Source organism: Gossypium arboreum, chromosome 2 (genome assembly GCF_025698485.1).
Source record: "Gossypium arboreum isolate Shixiya-1 chromosome 2, ASM2569848v2, whole genome shotgun sequence".
NCBI classification, from domain to species: domain Eukaryota; kingdom Viridiplantae; phylum Streptophyta; class Magnoliopsida; order Malvales; family Malvaceae; genus Gossypium; species Gossypium arboreum.
In genome coordinates, this window is record NC_069071.1 from 68898459 (window position 1) to 68908288 (window position 9830).

Here is a 9830-nt window from a genome sequence, read left to right on the forward strand (position 1 = left end):
TGTTATAAGTCTTGAATGAAGTAAAGGAAAAATGTATGTGAACATGGTAAGTGTGTTCGGCTTTATGAATGAATGATATGAAAATTATGGAATTGATTCTTGACTATGTGTATATATGACCATGTATATTCAGCCACATAAGTAGTATATGTATATGAAGTTATAATATGATACACGAGCTTGTGTATATGAGTGTATGTGTACTTGGTTATTCAATGACATTTTGGCTTTGAAGTTAAATGAAAATTTGTTAAATTAACTATATGAGCATTAGGCCAAGGTAATATTTATGTATGAAGGTATATATTATTTATGGAATTGTAAGTTTGAGACTAAATGTGATAATGATAGTATAATTTGGTTTAGTTTAATTGAGTTGATTATATTATTTGATTGTTTATTTGGTTATAACTTACTAAGCTATAAAAGCTTACTCTATGTGTGTATGTTTGTCTTTGTTTTATAGATTTTGATCCAGTTACAAGCTCGGGGATCGCCAGTAAAGCCTATCACATTATCGACAGTATTCGGTATTTTTATAAGTGAACTTACGAATCTATGGCATGTATAGGTTGAATTTACTCTTGAAATGTTGTATTTTGGTCTATATATATAATTTGAGCCTTGCGAAAATGGCTTAACTTCCATGTTTGAGTTCGGTTTTGGTTCAATTACGATTTAAGTCTATTTTGGTTATTATACTATGTGCCATGTATGATTAGAAATTTTGTTATGTGTTTGTACATTGAGGTTGGTTGATGATTTCAGATGTGTATGAATGTATCGGCTATGATGTAACACCCTAAACCCGGCCTAGACGTTATGACCGGATCTGACGTGCCACATCGAAGCGTTAAAACATTTAGCCATTCTTAGTCCAGGAAATCATACTTGATGTTCAAAGGGCTAATTCATTAAGGGTTAAAGTGAATGGAAGCTGTGCACCAGGTAGGAAACCAGAAAAGAGGAGGTGAGCCCATCGGACTGCTTAAGTACCAAGCTCTTTCGGATCCAATCCTAGACATGCACACTGCCATTAACACACTCTAACATCGTGTATTTCTTTAGGTTACCATTGTAATTATGTTCATTTTAGAATAAAACATATTTAATTTTGGAAAACGTTATCATAGTAGAAGCCTTGTTCGAGATCGTGTTACTTTGAAATCAATTTATGTTTTTGAAAACGAACCCTAGATCTAGCCCATTTTGATAGTTAATATAAATTAAGTTAATCAAAATAAAATATAAACCAAACCTATAAAAAAAAAAATAGAGCGGCCTTATTACATAATACAACCCAAATCATCAAAGTAAATGAAAAATGAAGTCCAATTCACCAGAAGAAAACCATAGTGCAGAACGAGTGGCCACTCTGAATCCTTCGCAGCTCCAAGCCCACTATGGTTGGGGATTACCTGCATGGATGAAAATAGAGGATGAGTTTGCGGAAACTCAGTGTGTAAAATTAACCCAACCATAGCCCATATCAGCTCAACCCACAGAAACAGAATAAATCGGCCTTAGCCCGAGCGAGAATCTGAAATTAAGCCCATAGGCCCATAACAGATCAGATCAGATATTTCATGTATATGCAAAACCCAACCCATAATCAACCACATACACCCCCTTACCAACCTTTCACCATGTGGGAAGACTACTCGACCCACCCAACCGCTACATGCCTCAGAAATATGCAGCATGGCTACCAGAATAGATAATGTGACAGAGTCACCAGATACAGATAATCGTGGCAGAGCCACCAGAACAGATATATGTGGCAGAGCCACCAGATTAGATAATTTGTGGCATAGCCACCAGGACGCTTCCTCCATAATATAACCCATGTCCCCATGCAACAAATGCACAATCATGGCATACATCATACAGAATCAGGTCATCATGCTTTTTAGTCAAAAATAACCCTAAAGGTATAATGGTCAATTTACATCTAGGGGTATAATGGTAATTTTCATGCATAAGGGTATTTCAGTAATTATTACCTATAGCTAGGGTTTCATGCTCGTTTTAGCGTTCACCAAGTATTCAAAAACACTTACCTCGTCTTTTAACCAAAGTGGGCCTGTGGGCCCATTAGCCTAGTTTAGGCCCATTAAGCCCAAAACGTCATAATGCACAAAATATCGCATTCTACAGTCTTAACACTTGAATTTACCAAATACGTTAATCAGTCTTTCTTACAAGCATTCGCACACTCACAAGCCCCCAAAATACCGGCTTTTCGGCTTTTCGGCATTTCGGCTTTTGCCGATCCAGTCTATGAGAGGGTGTCAGTTACACATTTGATTTGTGACGATACGCTGACGAGATCCACACACGAACTGCCTACAAATAGATTACTAACACGTTAATCTAACTACTAAAACGAACTATAACTAACCCCTTACCACATTCGGCCCAAAGCATTTCGGCACTAACGAACCTACCTTTGCCGAAACTAGCGATTGTGTTTAGATTCAGTCATTTCCCCTTGTCCAAGCCTCTGATCAGCAGCCTCTGAATCGCACTATCATCATAATAAACAATTGTTACAATCCCTTAGAGCCTTAAAGCCCAATCGACAGCCTCCCTAAGCCTTTAGGGATTTCAGCTTTTCTAAATCCCGAAATAAAGAATAGATTCGAAAACTGACCACCAGTTTCTTCAGCCAATGATTTTCCTTAAGCTCTTATTTGATCTCGATGTAGATCTAACCCTCAAATCCTAGCAGAAGTCGATCCTTTAATGATCTAAGAATTCGGCTATGCCCCTAAAATATGGGGTTTTTCGGCTTTTAGTACAGTGAAGAAGAGATGAGGGTTTTTGTAGTGGTTTTATCGACAGAGGTTTAGGGCTCGGAGAAAGAAAGAGTTGATCACAAAGGATGAAGAAATACGAAAAGAAATCAATAGGTTTGCTAAGAGAATTCGGCACAGACAATATGAACCTTCGGGTTTTCGGCTTTTGTGATATTCGGCTGTAAGGCTTAAAAATAAAAAGAATAAGGAAGTGGTGAAGAGTAAAGTGGTAGAAGAATTCAGCTATGGAGAAAGAAGAGGAGAAGGTAGGTGGAGAGAAAAACAAAGAAAAGAGGAGAAGGAAGGATGGTCAGAGAATCGGCACAACACACCCAAATGCCGAAATTCCCACTACTACAATACCTAGCCGAATTTCCCATGCTAAAGTCCCTTGGCCGGCGACCTCTTGCTCCTTGATCTGATCCTAGATTTCCTCCCTTATCTTTATCCTTACTCAATCCCCTTTTCATCTTAAACTCTCCTTAACAGAGTTCCCCCTTGAGTTCCATCACCTCCCCTTTTTGTGCACAAAAAATAAACACCTTATTTGCTTGTCCTGCGGCTCGAACTTGGGCTCTTCCTACACTTCTACACGCCACTTTTATAGCCTTCCCAGTGGCGCTACATGCCACTTTCCACTTGCTTCCTTACGTCTTATTTTACCCAAATAATATTTAAGACCCCAGTTAACCAGAACCCCCTTTTCCCTTATGGATCAAAATTAATTAAACCCTAGACTTAATCTTAAGCTTGGGCCTTCTAGAGGCCCACTAACATAATTAAACCTACGCCAACAGTCAAAACATAGAAATTCTAAAATCCACAAAAATTCACAGAAGTCCTGAAAATTGGGGCGTTACAACTCTACCCTCCTTAAAGAAATTTCGTCCTCGAAATTTTTCCTGATTCAAACATATGAGGGTATTGCTGTAGCATCGCCTCTTCTGGCTCCCACGTAGCTTCCTCTCTGCCATGATTACACCAAAGCACTTTCACTAAGGGGACAGATTTCCTTCTGAGGACCTTAACATCTCGAGCCAATATTTGCACAGGCTCTTCCTTAAAGGTTAAATCAGTTTGAACGTCGATTTCTGCAACTGGCACGATATGAGCAGGATCAGAACGATAGCGCCGTAACATGGAGACGTGAAAAACATCGTGAATCCTGTCTAGCTCAGGAGGCAGTTCCAACTGATAAGCCGCTGGGCCTACTCGCCTTAAAATCCGATAAGGCCCAATGAACCGCGGACTCAACTTACCTTTCTTACCAAACCTCATTATCTTCTTCCAAGGAGAAACCTTTAAGAAGACCATATCCTCTACTGAGTACTCAATCTCCTTACGTTTCAAATCTGCATACGATTTTTTCCTATCAAATGCTTCTTTCAAACGGTCCCTAATTATTCTGACCTTAGCCTCAGTATCTGCACCAATTCTGGTTCAAGAACTTGTCGCTCCCCTAGCTCCGTCCAACAACTAGGTGTACGACACCTTCGTCCATACAGTGCTTCATACGGTGCCATTCGAATACTCGCCTGATAACTGTTATTGTACGTAAATTCTGCCAACAACAAGTAATCCTCCCAACTGCCTCGAAAGTCAATCACACATCCCCTTAACATGTCCTCCAGAATCTGAATGACCCTTTTCGACTGACCATCAGTTTGGGGATGGAAAGTCGTACTGAAGTTCAACCGCGTCCCCAACGCCTCATACAACCTTTGCCAAAATCCAGATGTGAATCTGGGATCCCGGTCAGAGATAATCGAAACTGGGACTCCATGAAATCGTACAATCTCCTCCACATATAGCTTGGCTAACTTTTGAAGTGAAAAGTCAATACGTACTGGTATGAAATGGGCCGATTTGGTCAACCTATCCACAATCACCCATACCGAGTCTTTCTTCGATGGTGTCAACGGCAACCCACTCACAAAGTCCATGGTTACCCTCTCCTACTTCCAAAGTGGTATCTTCACCTATGTGATCCGGAAGGTAATTGATGCTCAGCTTTCACTTGTTGGCATGTCAGACATTTTCCTACAAATTCCATTACTTCTCGCTTAAGTCCAGGCCACCAGTACAATTCTCGCAAGTCGTCATACAACTTATTCCCTCCAAGATGCATGGCACATAATTCCCCATGAGCTTCCTTCAATATTGTCTGCCTTAAATCAAAATCCTTCGAAACACAAATTCTTCCTCGGAAACACAGAACTCCATCACCATTTAAACAGAACTTCGAAGTTCCCCCTTCCTTAACTTGTTGAAAATGAACGACCAAAGACTTATATTCCAACTTCTTTTCCTTAATCTGGTCTACCCAGGTTGGCCTTACTTGCAATCCAGCCAACAAACTGCCATTATCATACAGAATCAAACGAGCAAACATTGCTCTCAGATCAGATACGGTTCTACGACTCAAAGCATCGGCTACCACATTAGCCTTACCTGGGTGATACTCGATCAAACAGTCATAATCCTTAAGCAACTCAATCCATCTCCTTTCCCTAAGGTTCAGCTCCTTCTGTATCAACAAATACTTAGGACTCTTATGGTCTGTGTATATAATACACCTTTCTCCACACAAGTAATGTCTCCAAATCTTAAGTGCAAATATCACTGCCGCCAACTCCAAATCATGAGTATGATAGTTCTCCTTGTGAGGCTTAAGCTGACGTGATGCATATGCAACCACCTTACCCTTTTGCATTAACACGCAGCCCAAACCTACATGTGATGCGTCACTGTACACAGTAAAATCCTTCCCAGACTCCGGCTGAATAACACAGGTGCTTCAGTCAGAACTTTCTTCAACTTCTCAAAAGCTTCCTGCTGGGTCTCATTCCATACAAACGGTACCCCTTTCCTTATGAGTTTTGTCAGAGGTGCAGCCAACATAGAAAAACCTTCCACAAACCTTTAGTAGTATCCTGCCAAACCTAGGAAACTCTGTATTTTCGATATTGACCTAGGCGGCTTCCATTCCAAAACAGCTTCAATTTTTTGAGGGTCCACCTTAATCCCCTCAGCAGAGACCACATGTCTTAGGAAGGTTACCTCCCTTAACCAAAATTCACACTTGCTGAACTTCGCATAAAGTTCCTTCTCCCTTAACAACTGTAGCACTACACGGAGATGCTTATCATGCTTTGCTTCAGTTTCAGAATATACTAGAATATCGTCAATAAAGACGACTATTAACTGATCCAAAAATGGTTGGAACACACGATTCATCAGATCCATAAATGCTGCAGGAGTGTTCGTCAGCCCAAACGGCATAACTAGAAACTTGTAATGACCATACCGAGTCCTGAATGCCGTCTTATGGATATCTGACTCCTTAACCCTTAACTGATGATATCCAGATCGAAGGTCGATCTTAGAAAATACAGAAGCCCCTCTAAGCTGGTCAAATAGATCGTCAATCCTTGGCAGTGGATACTTATTCTTAATTGTCAGTTTGTTCAACTAGCGATAATCAATGCACATCCGCATTGTACCATCCTTCTTCTTCACGAATAGCACCGATGCTCCCCATGGAGACACGCTTGGCCTAATGAAGCCCCTATCCAACAACTCTTGAATTTGTGCCTTTAGCTCCACCAACTCCTTCGGTGCCATTCTATACGGTGCGATAGACACTGGCGCCGTTCCAGGCAACAAGTTGATTCCAAACTCCACTTTTCGGTTTGGAGGCAATCCCGGAAGCTCCTCTGGAAACACATTTTGGAATTCCTTTACAGTCCTAACCTTGTCCACTGTCAGCCCTTCCTCTTTCAACTGACTTACAAATGCCAAATAGGCCTCACAACCTTTTCGAATCCATTTTTTGGCCCTTAATGCCGACACCACATTAGACAAATAATCCCTTCGTTCGCCTATCATCATAACCTCCTCACCCTCCGTGGTCCTTAACACCATTCGTTTTGCAGTACAATCCAAAGTCGCCCTATGCTTAATAAGCCAATCCATTCCAAGAATTAGGTCAAACTCTCCGAACGGTAACTCCATCAGATCTCTAGGAAAAACCTTGCCTTGAGTTTCTAAGGGTACATTCCTATACAGTTGTCTACCCTAACCGAGTGACCCAAAGGACTTAACATAGATACCCCACTCACAATCTTCTCAGAGTGCACACCCAACGAGCCAGATATGGCACATGCAACATAGGAATGAGTAGATCCAATATCTACTAAAGTAGTATATGGCATGCCAGAAACCAAGAACGTATCAGTTATGACGTTAGGTGCGTCGCCCTCCTCTCGACGACGAGCTGCATATACCAAAACTGGCTGTCGAGCTTCAGCATTCCCGACACCCCTGCCAGGTGCCCCTCGACCTCGACCATTTCCGTTTCCACCCCTCCCTTGTCCACGTCCTCTCGGTGGTTGGGGTCCACCTCTTACGGGTTGAGCAACCCTTTGTACAGCAACCTGAGCGTGATCAGCTCTCTGAGGACAGTCCTTAACTCTATGCTCCATAGATCCACATTGGAAACAAGCACCAGAGCGTTTCCTACACTTGCCCAAATGTACCTTACCACAGTCTCCACAGATTGGTGGTCTAACCACATTTATCGACACTGCTCGAACTGGTTCCTCCACCCGAGGGTCCTAAATCCCTCCGGAAACGGTTCTGATCCTTCTCCAGATTCTGCTTTTCAGCCCGCTTAACCTCCTCTGCTATCTTTTCCTTCTCCACCAAAATCGCAAAGTCTCACTCCCTCTGCGGAGCAATCAACACCTTCAGGTCATCCCCAAGACCATCCTCGAAGCGCACACTTTGCTCATATTCCGTAGCAACTATGCCCACGGCAAATCGGCTCAACCTCAGAAACTCGGCCTCGTACTCGGCAACTATTTTACCTCCTTGTACCAGATTCAAGAATTCCTTTCTGTGAGCGTCCACATAACTTGCCCCAACATACTTACCTTTAAAGGCCGTCTTAAAAAGTTCCCAAGTTACCCTATCAGCTGGGGTTCCTTTTCTCACAGTGAGCCACCACTGGTAAGCCTCGTCCCGTAGCAACGATACGGCTCCCTTCAGTTTCTGTTCCACAGAGCAATCCAAGTCGTCCATAATTCGTTCTGTGGCCTCCAACCAATATTCTGCCACATTCGGGGTGATACCTGACACACCCCTAAAGATCTCCGCTCCGTTGGCCCGAAGTCGTTCAGAAATAGATCCCCAAACTCCGTTGCCCGTACTTGCCCCTGTAACCCTTTTCATAACACGAAGCATTGCCTGCGACAGGGCGTCATCCCCGGCACCACGATCATGAGACTCCACTTTCGTTGCCGATGGTACCGATGCATCTGCCGCCGACATATGTCTCGAAGACGAAGATCTCGCTCGAGCCCTTCCACTGCCACGTCCACGGCCTCTTCCACGAGTGGCTCTTGTACTCATATCGTATTATCTGATTATGAATTTTATGCATTAATATCATTCCAATGTTTATTACAGATGTTTTATGAATCAGACAGTATTCCAGAGATTGTTTTCGCAGAACCGAAGTCTAGCTACAATTTCAGTCTCTTATCAAATTTTCCTATGGTTTCAGTATCATCCTATCCTAGTGGGTTTCCAGTACAAACAGATATTTCAATAAAATATTCTGAGAAGTTCAGAGTAATACTTACAGGCTTGAGCTGGAGATTCGAAATGCCGCCTTCAGAAGATCCAAATTTTAAAAACCGAGAACTTCTTTCAAATTTTTTTTTTAAAACTTTGTTTTTGTAAACCCATTCCACAGATGACTTGTTGTAACTTGGCTCTGATACCACTAAATGTAACACCCCAAACCCGGCCTAGATCTTATGACCGGATCCGACGTGCCACATCGAAGTGTTAAAACATTTATCCATTCTTAGTCCAGGAAATCGTACTTGATGTTCAAAGGGCTAATTCATTAAGGGTTAAAGTGAATGGAAGCTGTGCACCAGGTAGGAAACCGAAAAAGAGGAGGTGAGTCCATCGGACTGCTTAAGTTCCAAGCTCTTTCGGATCCAATCCTAGACATGCACACCGCCATTGCCACACTCTAACATCGTGTATTTCTTTAGGTTACCATTGTAATTATGTTCATTTTAGAATAAAACATATTTAATTTTGGAAAACGTTATCATAGTAGAAGCCTTGTTCGATATCATGTTTCTTTGAAATCAATTTATGTTTTTGAAAACGAACCCTAGATCTAGCCCATTTTGATAGTTAATATAAATTAAGTTCACCATAATAAAATATAAACCAAACCCATAAAAAAATAATAGAGCGGCCTTATTACATAATACAACCCAAATCATCAAAGTAAATGAAAAATGAAGTCCAATTCACCAGAAGAAAACCATAGTGCAGAACGAGTGGCCACTCCGAATCCCTCGCAGCTCCAAGCCCACTATGGTTGGGGATTACTTGCATGGATGAAAATAGGGGATGAGTTTGGGGAAACATAGTGTGAAAAATTAACCCAACCATAGCCCATATTAGCTTAACCCACAGAAACAGAATAAATCAGCCTTAGCCCAGAACAGAATACAGAATTAAGCCCATAGGCCCATAACAGATCAGATCAGATATTTCATGTATATGCAAAACCCAACCCATAATCAACCACATACACCCCCTTACCAACCTTTCACCATGTGGGGAGACTACTCGGCCCACCCAACCGTTTACGCCTGTAAATATGTAGCATGGGCTGCGTAAGATAATGTGAAAGAGTCACCAGATACAGATAATCGTGGCAGAGCCATCAGAATAGATATATGTGGCAGAGCCACCAGATTAGATAATTTGTGGCATAGCCACCAGGACGCTTCCTCCATAATATAACCCATGTCCCCATGCAACAAATATACAATCATGGCATACATCATACAGAATCAGGTCATCATGCTTTTTAGTAAAAAATAACCCTAAGGGTATAATAGTTAATTTACATCTAGGGGTATAATGGTAATTTTTCATGCATAAGGGTATTTCAGTAATTATTACCTATGGCTAGGGTTTCATGCTCGTTTTAGCGTT